We start from the raw sequence: 21,976 nt of genomic DNA, 5'->3' as shown, positions 1-21,976 counted from the left end.
TTGGCTTAGCAACTAGAGTATACTAACGGCACGTAATTATTATATACCTCCCCCCGCCCCCCCCCCCCTCCCCCCCCTATCCCCCCCCCCCCCCCCCCCCCCCCCCCCCCCCCCAAGATACCATTTCTCGGTTCTTCGAGACCATTTCCCTAGTCTTCAACGGCCGCGGCTGCACGCCCACGCCCCTGCCCTCGCCTACGGAGGTGCCTGGGCGAGGGCAAAAAGCCATGACCTCGATAGACCACGGAGCTATGTCGTGTCATCTGCTACTGTACCGCCAACAGGAGAGCGATAGCTCTGTGTGTTCCACATATGCGTGTTGCGGTATGACTCTGTACGTCTGTCCTGGAGGAAGATAAGAATATAGGGTATGTGACCCCCTCCTAAGCTAGCAAAAACAAACAGTGTGAACCAGCCTATAGACCTTTTCATCCTCCTCCGCATGGGCGCTGCCATCTTGGAATCACGTGACGCGGCAGCCATTAGGTTGCTTCAACTTGCTGCTCCGCTCTCCCCTCAGCGCCTTGGCGGATCTGTTGTATTCGTGTTTTTCGTTGCGTTTCACCGCACTTTCTTGCCTTGCTTCGGAAACTGTAGTTCGATATGTCTACTCGACGACTAAGAGATCACGAGGGTTCAAAGGTCGTTATGAAACCGAGGTTTGTTTACTGATAGTGGCGGAACATTCTCAGTAAGAAGCGCGTATATTTTTATCGCGCATTTAGGATCGGAAGGTGTCAAGAATTGTCAGCGCAAGGAATCTATCTGTGTTTCCTGAAAGTATAGTTCTTTGCATTCATAATATATCGAAAAAGTTTCTTTTGATTATGTGAGGTAACTCGCGGAAGGGATAGACAACGAATGTTTAAATTGTATTTTATCTGAGGCTAAAAGTAATGGTACAGTCGGCCGTAAAAAAGATTGACACAAGAGAGCGATGGCCTGGCCGGCGATAAGGCGACACGGCGGTCTTCGATAGCGTAAGCGCGCTGGGGTCGCGATTGCCAGATTAGTCCACTGTTGGATGCAAGGGGAACGTCGACGCACCGGAACCGTTCCCAAAGCGCGCTTTCAAAACAACACAGTGTGACTGCACACATCTGTTCTCTTTTTGCTCGCTCGGTGAGAACAGCGCTATCCTTCGTTTCTTCACATCCCATCACACTGTGATCAAGTTCAGTTGTTTTTTACAGCTTTCTATACTTTCTTTTATTGATTGTGTCGCAATTTGAAAGATTCGCGTTTTTATAAGGAAAATACTCCCGTCTTCCACGCACAAATTTGAAACAGCAAATAAAATAAATATCACTGCGAAGACTTTGTTTATTACAACAAAAAAAAAAAAGCGTCGTCTCACGCGTGACTCGTCACCCTCGAAAGCAAACCGCACGTAAAAAAAAAAAAGAAAATTTGTTACAAACGATAACTATATCTCTCTCGAATCACCCCTGCGATTCAAAAGTGGGAGCCTTCCGGCCACTCTCGTTCCCCGTGTTATAGCGAAATATAGCGCCGCGTGTGGCGGTTTCACCGCACCGGCCACGAATCACTTGTGTCAACCTTTTTTACGGCCGACTGTACGTCAACATCAGGCGATTTGTTTGTTCATAATATAACACATACTTGTGTTTGAGGTTCTCAATTTTTTTTTATGACGTAAACATTCGGTTGGTCGGTTTACCTATGAAGCTTAAAAAATTGTATACCGTACTCGCTCCCATTTCAACAGTCATTTAAGTGATTTCTTGATTATGTTTAGATAACCAGTGCCATTTATTGAATTAATCTTAGTACAAAGGTTGAGTCTTCCCGCGTAAGAAACTACCACAGACACTTAACAGCAATGAGTTTTAGGATAGCGTGCACAAAGAAATAACATCGTTTCTATTTGCGATTCCAAAACGCGGTTTGTGTTCGGCGCATGCGCAATAACAACGCCTTTTTCTTTGCGTGCACTGTTGTATTTTTTGCCTGTATCTGGAATCCGCAATAATTGACGCCGAAAAAAGAAAAAAAAGAAAAGAGCCGTCTGCTTAACAATCACTTGTGTCCAGGATTGTCGATGGCGAATAGAGGTTTACTTTTTGTGGCTGGCGACGCCGAAATCTACGGAGCGAAGCTGTTCAAACAAATAAATATTTGTTCGCACAGGTCCGTGAAGTGGTCCCTAGCGCTAGAATTCAGCCAAACGTTCCGAGGTATTTCCCGTCCTGCGCCCTTTATTTTATTTGGCCAATTTTACGGAAGGCAAATGCCAGATTTAATTTGACGGGACGGTCCCTTATTCTTGAGTAAGCAAATGTAATTTGCATTTGCTTACAAAAGCAAAAGCAAATATAAAAATAATTTATTTCCTAAGGCCAATATCATGAAATGCTGCTTATGAGTACTTTAGAAGGGTTGATAATTACAAAATTTCCTACTCGGCCTGTCAAAACACACATAGTCGAGTACTGAGTAAAAAAAAAAAAAGGGGCCGAGACGATACGACTTGGTTATATCAATTATCTGCGTCACCACACGATACGTTTTTAGTCTGCGAAGTTCACTAAAGGTTGGGTGCCCACGAAAACCAAACAGTGAGTAGTAAACTCGCGAGTTTATCTGTTCTGGCCGATTCAGCACATTGCTAATCAAACTGTCGATATACCTCTTTACATTCACGTGTAAGTCTCTTCATTAGTCTGTTTTTCTAGAAACTGGGGGGGGGGGGGGGGGTCATCGGGCACGGCCGCAGACGATGGTAATTTTCCCTGTACATCAGTCAGGCGTTTCACAACCGACCATAATCAGATACACTAAAGGAGTTTGTCAAAAAGCCCGCAGTTTAGGCTAAAATAAATTACACCGCGTAGTCCTCAAAGTGGTTCAATACCACGGTTTCATTGGTTGTGCGCTACATAGCAAATACTCGTATCACAAGATTAAGCAAAAACAACGTGAAACAGCAACATAGCCGAGTTCACGTTGAAACCGAAACCAACCAATTTGAAGCAACCTAATGGCGCCGAGTGCATCAGTGCCCTCTATCCGCCGGTGAAGCAACTACTAAAATGAAAAAGACTACAGAGTTCGTTTTGCATTTTATTGCGGTGCAGCACTACACGCTGACTCAAGGACGTAAACATGTGTTGGTCCCCAAAGTGTGTCCAAGGGGCACAGTGGCGATTTATTGAGAAATCGTATTGAAGGCGCGCGAACGTTTGCTGGAAGATACCCGCGTTAGACTCACTTTCTATTCTAATCATTTTGGCAATGACTTTTACTTGTTTCAACACATGACATGGTGGACTCATAAGCTTAGGTGGACTGAAACCACAGAATGTACGGTCTTTAGAATACTTGCTTCGTGCATGTAATTAAATAACTGTTGCGTCCTTTTTTATTTGACGATGTAACAACCGTAATATGAGAAAAAAAGAAACATTTGAACCAGGAAAGATTAGGATACGAGGTGCCACGATGTTATGGAAGTAATGAATATACGACGGATGTTATCGTACACTTTCACTTATTGGAGGTTTTGCAAGTTGAACGTCGCGTTTATATCCGGTTGAAAATAGTATATATAACATAGACAAGGCTTTTACATCTATTGAAGGAGCTTTTCAGAAGAACTGATGCTCCTACTTTGTTTGTGGTATTTGACGAGCTCGGTGGTTTTACAGTGCCGGGCGGGAAAGAAAAGTAGGACTTTGCATTGATGGCTGTTACGAGCATCGCGATGATCTACATCGAACACAGAGATCATATAATAATATCGAGGAAAAGGCTCAGCATCTTTTTTATGCTTTGCTGTCATAAACGCAAAAGCTGGTAAAACATCATTTGCAATGACAATATTTAGTTTCCTTTTGCTTTATTTCCGCAGAAACAACCGCCGAAAGTCATTGTATCAGAAACAAATCACGCTGACGAACAGTTGAACAAAGGCAAAGCGTAGATGCAAAGCGAGCGAGCCTCGCCTCGTTCTGTATCTCGGGACCGACGATGTCAGCGTCCGCATTGAATCCCCCCTCTCTCCGCTGCTCTCTGCCCCGGTGACCTCAAACTAGACGTGGTAACCGAACCCTTAGCAAAAAGAGGCCGTACTTCAAACGAAGTTGAAATATATTTAGTACGAATATTCATTTTGTATTTATTCTGTATTATTTTGGCCGCATTCGAAATACGCGCGTAAGGTATTCAAAATACATTATAAATATGTATCAAAAATATTTTAAATATACCAAAAATATTATCCCTTCACACTCAAGATGCCATTTGTGCATTGAAAACCGGTTACACAATTTTTTTTTATTTTCGATTGTGTCATCAAATGGTGTCCCTGTGGTATTTGAAGGCACTACTAAATACATCTCACAAAGCTACATTAGAAACGAACACAAACACAAACACCATGACGAACTGAACAGCTCATTCACAGTCCCGTTGACTGCTCTAGAGCCTTATATAGCCTACATATTGAAGGTAATCATTTTTTCGGTGACCACCTCTGCGCTTATTAAGGTTCCAAGTATTCGATCTTCTCCTCGGGAGTCTGTCCAAGGGGAAACAGTGTTTTGAAGTTCGTGGTCGATATCTCTTAGTAAAAGGCATTGGTACAACTAATAACAATTCGGCGCAGTCCTTAAAACAATATCCACACAAACGGCTCATAAAATACATGTTATTGCTTCTCTGCGTAGCACCACTCAGGACGAAGCGAATCAAGGCAGTATCTTCACTTTAAAATACTGTAAACGACTTTATTTTCGTGAGGACCTAATTCTCGCAAAGTTCGCGAATCGCCTACAATTCCGAAAATAGGTCCCGTGAACAATTCCGGCAAAATGTAAAAACATTAAAATCTATATTGCGATCCCAGCGCTTCGCGAAAATTAGAATTTGCGAATTATTCCAAAACTCCAACTTTGACCTAAATCGCGAAATATTGAGCCCGCGAAAAAAAAAATATTTTACAGTAGTTGTTTTGCCTTTCCATTTTAGTAGTTGACTATTTAATGTGGTAGTTAATATCACTATATTAAAGTCACTATTCGCATCACGTACAATGGTGAGTATACACGTTCAGTGAACTAACATTGTGGTAACAAAACCACGCCAAACGTATCTGTTCACAGCACCTGCTGAAGCTTTCCAGCGTCAGCAAATGTTGTGGTTGTAGATACCCCGAACCCCGTTTGTGATTGGTGTGCAAGGAACTGATCAGGTGTGTTCTTAATAGAAAAAAGGAAACAATAACATAAACTGGGCTGATTTATCAGTGCGATGCTCCGCAATTCAGTTGACAAACTAACCAAATGTTGTATTTAGGCGCTTCAGTGTACTCCATATCTGCTTGAAGTGAACTTCCAGAAGGGGAGCTTTTCAATATTTTGGTAGTTTAAGTCAAACTACCAAGGTATTGCAGTCAAAAGGTACTTAGAGTATAACACAACAGTATTTACGATTTTCAGGTATTTTAAGAGTATTCTGTGCGTATCTTTTGATTGCTCCATTTTTTTAGGGTAGGATTATATTTTGCATGAATTAAATAAATATTTCAAGAAATATACGTGAAAGGTATTTTGTGCCTATTAATTTAGTATTTACATATTTCAAAACGCATGAAGGGAACTTCAAATGTAGTTTAAGTAAAGGTATTTTAAAATGATTTTTAGAAGTATATTTTAGTACTAAGTGAAAATAAAGAAGTTTATATTTTCGGTCTATTTTTCGTGTACTTACAATTATGAACTGTATTTCAAATACACTCAAATTAGAATGTGGTATATTTCAAACGTATTAGTTTTCGCTAAGGGAAGTCACATTTTTCCCTCACTGCAAGGCAGCCTTCCAGATACATCACGGCTGGAGAACTGCGGTGGGCTGCTAACTCCACAGAACAAATCTATTTACTATATAAAAACATAAATCTCGGGACGCACTGCAATATCCTGAGTCATTAGGGAGATTTAGCGGACCGTGTTTCCCGCTCCGCTAGCCCTCCGCTACGAAGAAACCGCCACTGCGCCTGCGCGCCGATGGCCTTGGCTGTAGAGTTCCGGGTAGCGGAGGGGATTAGCGGAGCGAGAAACACGGTGTACTAAAACTCGCTATTAACCACCCCAATTTTTGCGTCTCTTCTTTCAGCTAACGTTCAAAATCGAGAGTGAAGTCGCACCTGTCGCCATAACAACCATAACGCGCAGAAAGAAATATGAACGAGAAAGGATAAAATACGAGGTCCCATGGTGTTCTGAAAGTAACGAGTGTACAAATTATATTATAGAGTATTTTTGTGTTGCGACAAGGGAGCGGTTCCTTGTGCTTCGCTGGGGTTATTTGACGAGCTCGGCGGTCCTACGAGGCCACATATATTGGAGAGAGGTAGAAATTTTCTTACGACTCTTGTTACGAAAGAGGATGGGTGTGTCACTCAAGTCTAAACAAAAACGTTCAAGAGTTCCTTCTTTCTTTTTTTTTTCTCTGTTTTCAGAACAACTAGGCACGAGACCCCAAGGATTAGTAGGCCACTACACTAAGCGAAGCTATGGAATGTTGAGGGTGCTTATTTTTCTGTTAGGCACACAGAAACGAATCCCGGACAAAAGCTCACCGGACAAAAGCTCACCGGACAGAAGCTCACCGGAGAAAAGCTCACCCATTCTTTCACAGACCCGGACAAAAGCTCACCCATATTTTCACAGACCCGGACAAAAGCTCACCACGAGAAAATTTCATGTTGGTCTTAACACGAGTGCGGACATCTTAGGTGCATGCGCGCGACACAAAAAGGCAACGATAAATTAAATCTGACAGGCGCATGGTTTGTTGATTTTAATAGAAACAAGTTTATTTATCGATTGGTTAGAAGCGAATGCAGTCCCCCACTAGCTCCAGCAGTCTTGGTAGATCTCGATGTACATGCAAGCCCTCGCAAATATTTCTAAGACGATTCTGCAGGTGCAGAGTAATTTTTCGCACCCGCTTTACTGTAGGCTCACCTCTCCGGGCTTTTGTCAATGCCGTGGCAACGAGCGCCTGATTTCGCTGTAGGTATTCAATCAGCCTCAAGACGCTTGGATGGGCGTGGCCGACGAGCTTCTGGAACCCGGTACTCTATCTTTCGCAGGTGTTCATCCGGTCTTTATCTTGAAGAGTGGTGTCGTACACATTCCACCGTACCGGGGGAAACTCCGGTCGCCGTCGGCGTAGAGTCAGGCGAAGGGAAGAATTCGCTCTGGGTGCCGCCGCAGATGGAACAGAAGCATAAAGAAAGCGGCCGTTGACATACGTGCAATCAAAGTAGTCCAGCAGGTAGCCGATGTCACCGGTTCCCTGGTGGTTAGTTCTTGTGGAACAAGCTGCGGTGGAAGGAACCCGAGCCTATCTAAAATCCCGCACAATTTTCTAAATTGGTCATCTGTCTGTACTTTTCCAAAAGGCCGAAATCCCGTTCTTTCAAAGTATTTAAAAGAAAAAATTCGTAACTCAATGGTGGATGAGGTACAAGTTCTCCTAAAAATGGTCCAATGTCCATTGCGTCCGCCCTTTATTTCAGCCCGTGTTTCGCCCGGGTATGAAAAAAAAAATCGAGGTGAGCTTTTGCCCGGGTCTGTCAAAAAACGGGTGAGCTTTTGTCCGGGTCTGTCAAAAAACGGGCGAGCTTTTGTCCGGTGAGCTTTTGTCCGGTTAGCTTTTGACCGGTGAGCTTTTGTCTGGTTACCCACAGAAACTCCCCACTTTGAACTTCTTTGTGCTAACTTCGGGAAACCGATAATCCGCAGTGCGAACAAAAACGACTTATCGGGGTGCCCAAGACATCGCTTTTGACCGCGTTGTAGGTTATCATTTGTGTGGGCCAGAGTTTGAAAGGAATCGCGATCGTTGAGGCGTTTGGTATGCGTCGCTGCAAACATAACATATGCACCACCTTCATGAGCATATCTCGAAAGGAGGTTGATTTTCAACGCCCGGAACGTTTGGCCGCCGTTTCCTCTGCGTGGCGTTACCACTGCAGTCAGCTTTGGAGATAGCGAGATTCAGCAGGCCGTTTTTCTCCTCCGTATCGGTATCCTCAAAGAACGCGTCGCAACTGAGCATGCACGCCTCCAGTCTTTTCGGCATAGTTCAAGGTCTCGTGGCGGATGACGCAGAGCTAAACTGGCGCTTAGCGGGTTGCAGAAACGATCTGCCGAAACTCCCTATTCTCCTCACTCTATTCTTCTGAACTACCTTTCCCTTCCCGGCCCTTCCATTCTCCCTTCTTTCTTGCCCTCGTCCAGTTGGCCTTGCAAAAATACGTTTCGAAGTCGAAGTAAATAAATATTGTTGCAGTTCAGGGTTGCCTTCCGCCGCTTTGGCCTTTTAGCAACTTCATTATCCGGTGTTCAGCGTTTCGATGTGTGTTATTTTGATAATGCGAAGTTTTGAACTCAACAAATCACCTCTATTCACCAAGAAAAAAAAACACATAATTTTAGGACAAACTTTATTATTCTGAGTTGATAAACATCCGCCGGTGACAAAAATACTAAATTGGTTACAACCGAAAAACTCAGGTGATTCGAAATATTCTATTCGGCCTGGGTAAAACCAAAACACTCCAGTCGGTGACTGTTCCCGCCCTAGCGACGGCTAGTTTCTTCGAAACGCCTCCTCTGTAGAAGTTTGTGAAACATTTTATCTCGTCAATCCTCCATCTTTCCAGTGCCTATTCAGTGATCGGTGTGGTTCTTGGAAGACAACGTCAACAACATTAGTGTCGTCCGGAACCATTGACCTTAGAAACGCGCCTCTTCGGTTGGGGAACTGAGAGGCGTTGATTGTTATTTGTTTCTTTTGCCTACTACAGACCATTCAAAAACTCGCCTTCTGGGTGCCACCAACTTCGTCTACTGGGGTGTGAAGCGCGTTCGAGCGTGTGCAATAGCTTTCTAGGTCAAAAGATTGTACATTGATTATGCGTTCACAGGCATTTTTGGTCGGGATAGATGCTCCCACGAGAAGAGCGTATGAGATAGGTGAATAGAATTGGAAATGTTCTTTTCCAATGGCATTTTTCTCCCTCCGTTATCAACGCTTTTTACCATCATCACGAGACGTTCAATCATAATAAACTGGTGTTTAAAAAAATAAGCACCGAAAAACATGCACCGATGTTTTGCTCAAAAATAAACACCGGAAAAAACATACTTTAATTATTACCCATGTCACCATTTTGGGATATTTGTGAATCTCCAGAAGAACAGCGAGTTATCACCCTCCCCTGGGAGTACCCTGACTACAGAGCAGGCGACCCGCATTTCCCCTCGTCAGATTGCGGTGACCACGAACCGAACGGAGCTCACAGAAAGTCCGAGAAAAATATAAAGGAGGAAAAGAACGATCTACTCTGTGCGCGTTTCATCTCCGACTTCCACGACCCCAACGCCTAAGGACGGTTTTGTGAAAGATAACGATAAAATAAAACTTTGCGTCAGAAAAAAAAATACAAACAAGCACAACGCATTGACGGATCACGAGGTTGTGGAACACTTCGCGGTCCGCTTGCCATAGGACGGTTGTCTTCGACCCATAGCTCCAAGGTGAATTTGCCACGTGCGAAAACACGGAGACCTATCCACCGAGAACCAGGAAAGCGAGACACGCACGCTGACGCCTCGGCGTGCACAATGAAACAGGATACGGGCGCGGAATACGGCCGCAGAAGAACACCTTACGGCGAGCCTCGCACGGTCGCGGCTTGAGGACCACCTTCGCTCCTCTCGCTAACAAAACCATCCGGGCTGGAACACGATGGCTCGATCTCACCAGGAACCTCAACGTGCGAAGCTTCCACACACTGTCGCTTACGAGTATTCTCAATCAGGCACTTCTTTAGCTTTCGCTTGCCGTAGGAAGCCTGCTTTCGACGCATGACGCCAGAGGCGAACGCAATACTTCCGAACGGCAAATATTCGAACGCACCAAACGCCAAGCGCCGCAGCGTTGAACTGAACCGCGTTTGCTGTCGCTCGAACAAAAGAAGATCGCGTATGAATACAAAAAAAAATGTGTGCACCGAACTCAAACTACGGACAGAGACCGCCATCTAGCGGGAAAAGAACAAAATGCAAAACACACGAAAAGTTTTTTTTGTTTTCTTTTCCGAAAGAAAAACACTCGTTTTCGGAAATATCGCTGTAGTTCCGAAACGGATTAACTTACACTAAATATTTTGATACCAATCGATTCCGTATTAAATTTAGAGGCACTTGCGCGAATACAACTGTTTTCTAAAAATTGTTAGATTATGTAAAACGTCATTAAACCCAAAAGTTTCAAAACTGCCGTTTTAAGACGATTTCACGATTTAAAAATATATATTTGTGCTAAATACTGAGAAATATGATCTGCACCAATGAAACAATTAAGTATTATTCTCTTTATCGTAAAAGTTTCAAGAAAATACAAAGAGCGGTTCTCATGTAGGAATTTTTTCAAAATGTCAAAAATCTACATGTATTCTCTATGGCGCTTGGAGGTACTATGCCCTCTTAATACGAGTGTAAGAATGTCCGTCGTGGAGCAGCATAAAGCCACCCCTCTCTGTTGTGGTCAACTTCATTTCAAAAGCGAGAGTAAGATCCCATGCAAAAATGACGTTTCTTTTATACCCTGGCACATCCGCCATCCGAAAAAAGAAAAACAGTTACAAAATTCGTGAATCTGGGCGAATCGGGTTACACGCGTACAACAACAAAGCAAACAATGACCACCTGGCGATACTTTTAGACAAACTCTTTTTGTTCGTTTTTTATTTCTTTCTATATATGGCTTAGGTTCTGTGCGAGGTTTCTTTGTTTTCTACTACTTCTAGTTTTGTTCCGAATGTCGGACCTTCGGACTGATACCCGGAACTGCAGCACCTGTTACAGAATCTTCGCCCGCGATCAACCTTAGTGACCTTGTACAGGTTTGGCATTGTCAACCAAATTTTTCAAGAAACCCAACTAGAAAGAACCATATGACAAATTTTGGGTTACTGTGTAACATGTGGCCCGAGTTACGAATTATCCTACGGCGAATGTTCTGCTGTGACGAATGGACCTATTACCAGTTGCCCTATGACGAATCGGCATGTGACGAACGGGCCGTATCCCCACAGCCAATACCTCGCGCCATCATGCGCCAAATCGCAAAACGTGCGCCAAAAGACTTTTTATTTTGTTCTGGTTTCGGTTTTATTGACTCGATTGGCAACGATGAGCGCGTTTAGCCTGGTCGGCCTTGCAATCCTTTGTTCTGTTCATTCTCCCTGTGTATCCCGAGTCGGAAGCGCGCGAAAAAACTCGGATTCTAAGCGCTACACCACCGGCGACTGGATTGTTATTCTTCAACCATAAGCGGTTAAGCAAGTGGGCTGAGGTGAGGTCGAGTCGTTAAGCGTCAGATTGCCTGAGGCTCTGCGGCCCGGGATCCGAGATCCGGACGTCAGCCAGTTGAAAACAAATGAGCAAAATATTCGTTTTAGTACTTCATCGTTAGAAGTTGGAACCTTATTTTCTCATGATAAATCGTGATTTGATAGAACTGAAACGTGCTCCCATCCGAAACCTTGCCGGCCGGCAGCTTTTACGCTAGTGGTAGATCTACTTGGCGTACTTTAACGTTGCTCCTACTTATCGCTTCAAACACGATAACTTCGTTGATCGTAGTCTGCTGCTTCGATATCGAGTTGCACAATAAGATATACTCAAAATTGGTCGGCCTGTTCCTCTGTTCAACTGCACGTCCGTTGCTTACGCACGTCACGTGGTTCGTACATATAATCACTATGTCGAGCACGTGTGGGTTGTGCGCAGAGCTGGCCAAATTACTCATATTTTGTAATTAAATTACATTACTAATTACTTTGCTGAAAATTGCTGAAATATGATTAAATTACATTACAAATTACCACCGCCAGAAAGTAATTAATTACCATTACAAATTACTTTTAAAAGTAATTACATTACTTTCGCATTACTTTTGTATACTTTTAAATATAAAGGAGCTATTGATACCTTCTTTTTACAGACAACTTTATTTACATTATTTACACAGTTCATGGCACACAGCTAGAACTCTGTTGCATGTTTACCGGTGGACAGAGGAACGCACGCGACTGATCCGCTTCCCACCCCAACCAGGACAAATATTTTTGGAGATGACTGAGGACCCTACGCGGATTATCTCTGGGAGGGGGGGAGAACAATTCTCATTGTTCGCAAAATCGCGTCGAGGGCCGTTCCACCAGGGGCCTCAGTTCGACCTACTTCCCCTCCTTCGTTTCCTCAGAATGTCGAGCAGAAAAGCTCGAATGGAAGGCACTTACCAGCCCTATTTCTCACAGTGGAAGATAGCACAGAGAGGGTACGCAGTATGCATCAGAAAAAAGTAAGCGGAAACTTTCAAGAGGGGCCAGAAAACGTCAAATGCAAAACCGCGAAACATAGGTAGAGAATCGCGCTGAGCGGGTTTTCACAGTTCAAGAGAGTGGCAGAAAATGTCTAGCTGATAGCGGGCGCGAGAGTCGCACCAGCCGCATTAGCATCAGCAACGTAGCGGCGGCCGAAGAGCGTTTTTTGGAAAGGTGTAGAGGAAAAAGAAAAAGTAAAATAAAAAGAAAAGCGCTCTTGTGTATTGTGGACACAAAAAATATGCCCGGTGCGAAAAAGTAATTAGGTAATTTAATTACAATTACCGTCGCTGGAGTAATTCATTACATTACTAAATTACCTGCTACAAAAAGTAATGAATTACATTACTAATTACTGGAACAAGTAATTAAATTACTGTAATTTCATTACAGTAGTTGCATTACTGCCAGCTCTGGTTGTGCGATAAGCAGTGCTGGTTTCCATTTTGAGCAGCTGAAAGCCACTCAGAAAATATGAAGGGTGTTATCTTCAGAATCAGGGGTTCTTGCTTTTTGATTCTCACTAAGGCTCACAAAGTTTCAAGTTTTCGCATCTGTTACACTGTTATCCGATCTACCTAGGTCCCTAACCAGTCGTGTTCTTCTGTGCTGCCAAGTACGATTGAAATTGCTCCCGTGCTTGTCTAAGACACAAGCTGAAGTGCAATGAAAACTGATCTGAGCTGCTCCTAGCCTGCTCCAGGACCTAGTTTTAACTGCTCCCAACCTGCTCCAACACAGCTGTTTCAGCTGCTCCCGTGGCTGCTCCCAAGTAAATTTCATGAGTTCCACCTCTGTTTATTTAAAAATAAGGGAGATTACGGAAAAGAACAAAAGTTATGACGCTAATGCGTCGTTTGATAACAGAGCCTGAAGCAATGTGGACCGTCGGACATGATCATCTTCAAATTGTGTCCCGCAGGTATTGGGCAGGAGATCGAACTATAGGGGGCGCTCTGTCCCGTTTGTTTTCCCCACGCTCGGTGTTTACTCAACACAAGGCCTGTGCACATGCCGACAGGCCTTATGGGCATGGCCATGTTATCTTCTACAATAGAGCGCGGGGCGCAGTTTAATAAAAAAAATACTAACAATCGACGAAGCGACGTTAAGTGCCGGATCTATCCTCAGAGAATGCGAGCTTGACCCACTTCGGCTTTTGTGCTGAGCTGGTATCGTGCATGCTGCATTGTTCATGCAGGCCGAGTGGAAACAAAAGAGCCCCTCCTCCCCCTCGCCGGAGAACACGAACTCCAGCCGAACGCTGACGCCGCGTTCGGTTATGTCGGCCGAACGCTGCGTCATTGTATTTGTTGTCCCCATCCATGTAGTTGTTAGGTTAACCGCTTGGGGCGTCACGGTCTGTCCTCCTCCCCAATACGGGTCAAGGAGGTTATAATGGGCAGGAGGTGGCGTCCCTATCCCCAATGCATGGAGCGAAGTGTAACGGAAGTAGGCGTGGCCACGAGCCGCAACGAGCATTTCTTGACCAATGGGAAGCCTAGTGAGTGGGCGCCGCCATTAATTTCGGTGCAAACAACCGCGTTGCTATGACATTTCCGTGGCAACGCGATTGTGTGCACCGAAAGTAATGGCGGCACCCACTGTTATTTGAAACAGGGCTTAACGGGAGACGTTTAAACCATTATGGTCGGAATTGGATGAGATTATTATAGACGAACGCCTGGTTGTCCAGCAGAAAGTAAGTGACTAGAATTGAGACGCTCTAGACGACGCACCGTGAAGGAGTTGGCGGTGCGCATTGCATTTTTTCATGAAAAGCAGCAGTTTTTATATTACAGTGTTTCAACACGCGTAAAATTTAATAGCGCGGGGCGGGTTTACTACCGTTGAACGAACGCTGTTTTATCGAAGCTCGTTTCAGTGGAAGAAGTACATTTTAAAGAAGCACAGTTTAGAGAATACGAAAGCTAGGCTTCTAAAAAAACCGCGCTACGCACGGTCACCGCTCGCTACGCTCGGGGAAATTTGAATATAATCTCAAGCTCGAGCGTGCACCCCCAAAGGTTTACCGCCAAGAGTTCATCGCCGAGGCTAATTAATCAATCAGAAATAGCATGCCGGCAACCGCCATTTTCTTTAGAGCATTCGCTAAAACGAGCTTCTCTAAACTGCTTGCCCTCGACGCGGGGCTGGGTGAGAAAGAAAAGACAAAGGAGGGAGAGAAAGAGAGAGATAGAGACGTACCCTAAAATAAACATAAAGCCTGACTCACACACTAGCGTTGCGCAGAGCAGCCGAATCAACAGCAATGACAAAGACAAAAGATATAAGCTTATATGCGCGTGTATGATATGACCACGCATATAAAACAGCGCAAAAAAAAAAAAAAAGACAAGGTCAAGAAGTAAACAGGACAGGCGCTATAACATAAAAGAGGGCCTATTTTAGGAGAAATATAATCCAGTAAGGTACTTGTCCTTGTATTTTTCGTGCTATTTTTTATGTATTATGATAAACTAACTAGCCCAGTAACGTACCTTACTACATGATATGACGAGTCGAGTCGTCCTGGGTCACTGCTGTCGTTTTGGTCGCTGTGGTCTTGAGCAGTGCTAGTGTGTGAATGAGGCTTAAGAATAGAAGCCATGGTTTGTGTGAATCTGTCCTTTGCGACTGTATAGGTAATTATGTACACGCACTACTAACATTTCACTTGTTTTCTCTTCACCTCCCCTGCGAGCTGCAATTTTCCCTTGACACGGTGCCAACCGACAACACTTCACCTTACCATACCTTCTTTCGCTCGCTTTGAGGTTCACAACGCCATGGCTCCACCACAGCGAATGGACCTTTTCCACATACCGACGGCACCAGGCGGTGGCTGCACAAACTAAAAATCGAGGAAGTGACCTACCTGCGCTACCAATCGATATAGGGAGCTAGGCTACCAGTTTCTTCGCTCTCTGAGCAGCGGCGCCTGCCCAACGCGACTTTAGAGAGGAGCATCCGTAGCGTCCACCCAAACGTCGTGTTTTCCTTTCCGTCGACGTTCTTTTTTTGTGTAACACATTTGTATATATGCTGCAGTTGCGTGTTCTACTCGCTGATATACAGCCTCCTTCCGAATTTCCTCGATTTTTCGTTCCGACTTCCGCCGCTTGGCATCGGGCACTCGCGCGTGCGCAGAACGCTTCTCGGAAAAGGTTCATTCATGTTCTAAATCTGGATGAACATCGTTCTATCTAGGTTGCTCGTCTACTGCATGTAACAATGTTGTCATATCAGGCTGTATAAAAGCTAGCAATCAATTTTTCTTTTATTTTTTCGTTTTCCATCCTTCACGCGTTGAAATATGTTTGATGCAGATAGTTAGCACAAAACCGTGCATGGGCAGCTTCAAATTTAGAGCGTGTGTTGCCGTATCTTTTGTTTTGAGGTGTGGATAGTTAAATTTATTGCGGTACCTTACGTCGAACACAGATGGTTTATTGGGGACTCAAGGTCATTGTACCCGTACAACCAGGTATAGAAAACAAGAAATAAGAAGGCATGTTAACTTGTTCTTACAATATTTTGTTTTTGTTCGCATGCCAGTTTCGGAAAATTTGTGTAGGTTATACGGTAAGCATTTGATCAACGCTTTTGTGTTCTGTGTTCATCCATGCATGTTTTCATGTAGAAAATGTATTGTGGCTGTTACTGCAGTGATATGATTAATGTGTTCATAAATATACCACATTATTGTTGCAAGCATTGTTGGGACTAGATGGTAGGCTTGGAATGGTGCAAGAGTACCCCCATCACCGGCAGACTTATACTGGTTCATTAACACGAAATCTGTTATAGGAATGACCTCCAGCACTTCCTGTACAATCCCTTGGTTACAGTATAAAAACAGCATAGCACTGGGATTCAAACCGGTAGTCATCATACTGTGACTACCAGGGCCCGCAGGGAAACCATGCTTCGATACAGGTTGTATGTGGTGGTAGTCTTTCCAACAAACTAGTGCACTTCAGCATGCGGCACACCTAACTACAATCGACTCTGGCATACTATGTTCCCTGGTGGTTGGAAATTTAGGAAAGAGGTTTATAGACTCTTCGGGAAAAAGTGACGCCTTCATCGTCCCTTTCTTCCACATTATGATAATCCAATGCACGATAAAGCATCCCTAGATAGAAGGCTAGAAGATAGAAGAGTATTATATACCAAGACTGTGGTATACTGTATTGTGCTTTGAAAATACAAAAAAGGCAGGAAAGTAACAAAACAAGGTACGTATCAACTTTTTTCTCTGTTTATCCTAATTTTAACGTGGAGCGTGTAATCAGGATGGCCTTGAGCACTTTGTGTGATGCCTCCTCAGTTACAGAAGTCAAAACAAAAAAATTCTAGCAGTATAAAAAAATGCCAGCTGAACTTGTATACCAATCATCCATCCGATTGTGAATTCAACGCCTTAACCACTGAAGTACTAGCACCGACAAGGAGTATGTGCCTTGTTTAAATAAATAGTACCAGCCCAAGCAGAGAGTACATGAAGGTGCTAGGGCTTTTTTATGAACTCTTGGCTTGGGCTGGTGCCATTCTTTGTAGTACCTGATGCCTATACAACGCACAGACTGAATAATACAGGAAATGAAATGCTGCCGTCCTACTATGAGCTTGAGCTGGGAAGCGCTCTTTCACATGCTGAAGAGCACAAAAGAGAAAGAAGCATTGTGAAACAGAAATGGCTTGATGTCATCATCCAAGACGCTCTTACACATGCTCAGTGCTGGATATGATACATTCTTTGTCACTGCTTTGTCCACGATAGTGCGAGAAAGGGCTTCTAGATTTTTCATACTTGCTGAGTGTTGGGCTTTGAATGATTCATTGAATATCACCAAATTAAACATAATCATTTATAAAATTATGGTATGTAACTCTATTGAATATTCATTTTGTCTATTGGGGTGCCAGTTTTGGAAACAGTACAGTCAAGGGCACACTACACTAGTAGACTAGGTACCATTTTTTAACCAATTAATAAAAAAGGCTCACTGCTGTGTGGGTTCTGTCTTCACGGTGTGTTTGTGCGACTCAGTGGACAATTAGACTGGTGGATATCTGTAGCCATATTATGACCAATTAACAAAAAATAGTTGATTAACTTTTTATTTAAGGGTCTCACAGGCCATGTCTGAATAGTTTCAAAGGCAGTGATTATATCAGAGGGTAACTCAATTTAGATAGATCATGATACTGCAACGGGCTTTGAGGTGCTTATAGATGAAATGTTGTATTTTATTCATGCAGTTCAAAAACCATGCGTGGTTAGCGCAGGTAATGAACAGCGACGAAGTTGCTAGTCAGCTCCTTGTGCTGTCCTGTATGTTCTTTTCCTTTTGTCTTTTGTGTTTTAGATGCGAAGCATCTCTTGCTCGGGCTATGTCCCGCGGCGTCGTAGTCCGCACTCACACTACGCATGCGCAACTCTCCTCGCTGCGCGTGCATTTTCTCTCTTTCCAACAGCTGCGCGTGCATTCTCCCTCACTTCAACAGCTGCGCGAAGTGCACACAGCTACCAGCTGCGTGCACTTCGCGTGCGTTCGCTTCTACTCACACCGCGCGCTCAGGCGCAACTCTCCTCCTCTAGTTTCTTCTCCTTCAAGTTTGAATATAAGCAGCGGTAGCGCGCTGCGCGCGTTCAAGGGGAGGAAGTGGCCGAGTGGGCTATCGCGTCTCAGCTCGGAGCGTGGAGCGAAAGCTTGCGCTGGGAACCTTTTGGGTTCGAGTCCCCGCCACCCCCGCCTGTTTCGATCTGGATGAGTTTCGTACCGGCACGGGTTCGTGTGATGACTACTGCGTGATGCACGTTAAGAATCCCAGGTTAGCGGTTGTACTGCACTGGCTAAATTTCTCATCTACAGCTAAGAGACCGATTACCCGTTGAGGCGCATCTCCATCAAGGTTGTATAAACATAAAGAGCAAACCAATTTCTGCGCGCGTTCAGTTCAACGCTGTTCACTTCTCTCCGTTCTTCCGATGAAGTGTGATGGAACGATGCTCCGCATCACCCCATGGTTCCCCTCGGGAAGATGGTGTAATTTTTTTGCTCTGTTTTTATCGTGTTTCAGGCACTTGTCTTTACCTTGGTGGTGTAACGTCGGTGCATCCACCAAGGACATGCTGTTGAGGTAAGTGACAAACTTCCCCAAATGATTACATCACTCTGTTAAGCACCAATAGGTGCAGAACTTCCTGTGCTCTTTACATGTGTGGTTCTAGAATCACACATCAAGCACTGGAGCTGATAGGTATCTCGAAGTCCATTACCTTTTCGTGTATTGTATAATTTGGGTATGGCTCAACTAATGGCTGCCTTTAAAACTGCAGTATTGATATGGCCCACGAACTCATTAATTAAAAAGATAATGCAGTGATCTCGGTTAATTAGCCAAACTATTGTGATGGTTATCCACCCGTCTATTACCTGCTGTGCCTGACAAACACACAGTGAAGGTACCATGCACGTAACGGTGAGCCCACTTTTAAAAAGAAAAATTGTTTTGATTAAAAAATATCACTTGGTATTTCATATTGTTTAATGCGTCAAATTAATTCCTTTCAGATGAAACTCATCTAGGCATTAATTGAGCTCCTTATTCTAACCCTGCCGGCTGCGTCTCAAGCTGAGCCATCATTTCGCCCACCTCATCCTCCAGCCAGTCCCCTCTTTGTATTCTTCGGCAGTCTTCCAGGATGCTCTCGCAGGTTCGCTTTAAGACTACCAACTGCGCGTATGCCAGCAGCCTGTCGGTGACTTAAGACTTAGATGAAACCTAGGTTTTAACGATCCATTTTTGGTAAGAAATTCTGACGTATTTTAGATTTTTTAAGAGATAACTTCGACAAAGGATTTTCAGCCTGTTCATTTGACATTAAAGATTTATACTACTCTTTGCCACACAACAAGTTACTAACATCCGTGGAACAGTGTATCAATCGCTTTGGTACAGTGGCCTTCCAGAATCAAATCGGCATGACGGAAGAGAGTTTCATTGAAATGCTCTCGTTTTATCTTAAATCGACGTTTGTGGAATGGAATGACGGGGTTTATATACAAAAACAAGGGGTATGCATTGGCTCATGTTTGGCAACCATCCTCAGTAACATATTTTTAGCCCATCAGTGCAAAGTTCTTTTTGAGCAATTTAATGAAAGCAACGATTTTAATGAAATCAAAGTTTTTAGATTTGTGGATGATTTTTTGGTTCTGTTCAACAATGGGCCTGCAGAATTCAGGCGAGAGTGGATGACCTCTTTGCTATTTTTAAAAACATCTTACACCCCCTCATACTAACCCAGGAACTACCGGTAGATGGTGTTTTGTAGTTCCTTGATATCAGACTAAACTTTTCTGAAAGACGTGTGTTGAATGTACCACCCTAGAGCCCAGAAACCCCTATTGCCGTACAATTCAGCTCATTTGAAACTGGTAAAAAGGAGTATTGCCAATATGTGCGTATTGAATGCCCTCAAAAAATCATGCCACCATGTGATGTCAGAAGGCCTGGGCACGCAATATAGGCGGCTGTTGGCAGCTGGCTTCCCGAAGAATGTAGTGGAGTCAGTTGCAGAGATCGCATTAAAAAGATTGCGTAGAGAATATTGCCCTCGCCCAATGGTTCTCAGAGATAACCAAAAGGTTGCGGTGATACCGTACATTCCCAAAACGGCGCATAGCTTGAAAAAGGTGGCCAATAGATCAAACGTGAAAGTAGCGTTTTCCGCACCAAAGAAACTTAGTAGATTATGTAGGATGACAGATCCTTTTCGTGAGGCCCCTTCTGGCTGTGCGGTGAAACACGGAGATCCCTTCGTTGAATGTGCGGAGGGAGTAGTATATCGGATCCCCTTGTCATGCGGAAACAAGTATATAGGTCAGACCGGTAGGTGTGTTAATGTTAGGCTGAGGGAACACAAGCTTAAAGTAGGAAATTATCAGGACGGTCATCTGTCTGATCATCGTCAAAGCTGCAAGTGTGTGCCGTTGTTTTCCGAGAGCAAGATTCTGGCACGGCACAAGGAAAAAACTGTGAGGGAGATAGTCGAGGCAGATGAGATTAAGAAGGGTGGTGCAGCATGTGTCAGCGTGACCTCGATTAATTTACTGGACAAGGAACGTGCGTTCCTCAATGACGCGGCCTGGCATCGGGTTGACTAGAGATGGAGCGAAATCAGAAACTTGAATGGTATAAAATAGTGTCGTTTCATGTAATAAAATCAGTTGTTAGTAGCGCACTGTGCTGTCTGTTTCTCGTCTCTTTGTCCCTGTTTTTTTAGCGCTAAAATGTATTCCAAGTTCCAAAACCAACTAGCCCAACAATCTACTCTGCAATGTGTCGCCAGGTGTTCCACCGACCTTGAGCCCTTGAAGCAATGGGGACATTTTTCTGACGTTCCTCCAAAGTACAGGTTACGATCCTGTGGTTTGGTGAGCATCCCCTCCTGCTGTGGCGACATGTTGCCCTTCGTCACCCACATTGATGACATATTTCGGTCATAAATGCTGGGCACCACACTATTGTTGTCATCGTCGTTATCCTTGGGCTTGGGCATCTTCGTTGGCACTGTCTCCATTATTGGAAAGAATGCCATGCAGCACCTTCTCCTTTATTCGCGTCATTTGACTCTCTTCCTGTTTTTTTATATTTTTCTCTGTCAAGTTGGTCTCTTCTAGTTGGTACTTTGCCTTCAGTTAATCCCGTATTCACCTAAGCTGGGTTTTCCCTTTTTCTCCTGGTCCATCAGCGGTCTTGTCTTCGGATTCTTTTCAAAAGATTTTAACATTTGGAATAGCATTATGTCAACTTTCTCCTCCACGCAAGCGAGTCCTCTTCCCAGTTGGTCGCGCTTCAGGTATAACCGATCCATATTCGCCACATTCCTGGTCACCTTGTACTCGCTCGGGATCTTCCTGACCTCCTTGTCAATCGTTCGTATTCTTTCGGCTTGGAACGTAGGAGACCTATATAGTAATGGAGTGTCGAGAGGGCAAATTCGTTGATTCCTCTAAATAGGTTGGCAGCATTGAGCTTTGTCTTGCAAAGCATTCTTGTTCGTTCGGTGGCCTTGTTGGTAACGATGGCCTTGTTCTCATCTTTCACCACATTTCGTGAGTCTTCCAAGATGCCCAGATACTTGTAACTTCTGTGATCGTCCACTATCCCTTCGAAGACTCCACTGTTCCCGACGTTACTCGCCGACTTCTGCTGATTCACCTTTAGTCCCATCTGACAGAGCGTTTTTTTTGTTAGGCCACACAGCCTGATCAGTGTCAGCAAATAATTTGATGTCATCGATGAAAATCAAATGGTTGCGTTCGATGTTGCCCATCTGCAATTGTTCGCGGTTCTGGTTAAGTCGGCGGCTCAAGGGTTCCAACGCGAGAACGAACAGCAAAGATGAAAGGCTATGACCCTGGAGGAGTCCTTTGTTGATCCTCACCTGGCCAATGTCACTCTGGTGACAAACCAGCTGGTGCGTTGGAAGGCAAGCGTCCGCTTGACGAACTTGATGATGTTCTCCGGCAT

The 21,976-nt window shown here is 44.2% G+C and overlaps 1 pseudogene; it reads right to left on the bottom strand.

The window, feature by feature from the left end:
- Positions 1–21,137: 21,137 nt before the first annotated feature.
- On the bottom strand, positions 21,138–21,976 carry LOC121047845 (annotated as a pseudogene).

The sequence above is a fragment of the Ixodes scapularis genome, unplaced genomic scaffold (genome assembly GCF_016920785.2).
Source record: "Ixodes scapularis isolate PalLabHiFi unplaced genomic scaffold, ASM1692078v2 PGA_scaffold5__190_contigs__length_132052651, whole genome shotgun sequence".
NCBI classification, from domain to species: Eukaryota; Metazoa; Arthropoda; class Arachnida; order Ixodida; family Ixodidae; genus Ixodes; species Ixodes scapularis.
Note: the sequence above shows the minus strand (reverse complement) of the source record. Positions and strands in the feature narration are given on the sequence as shown.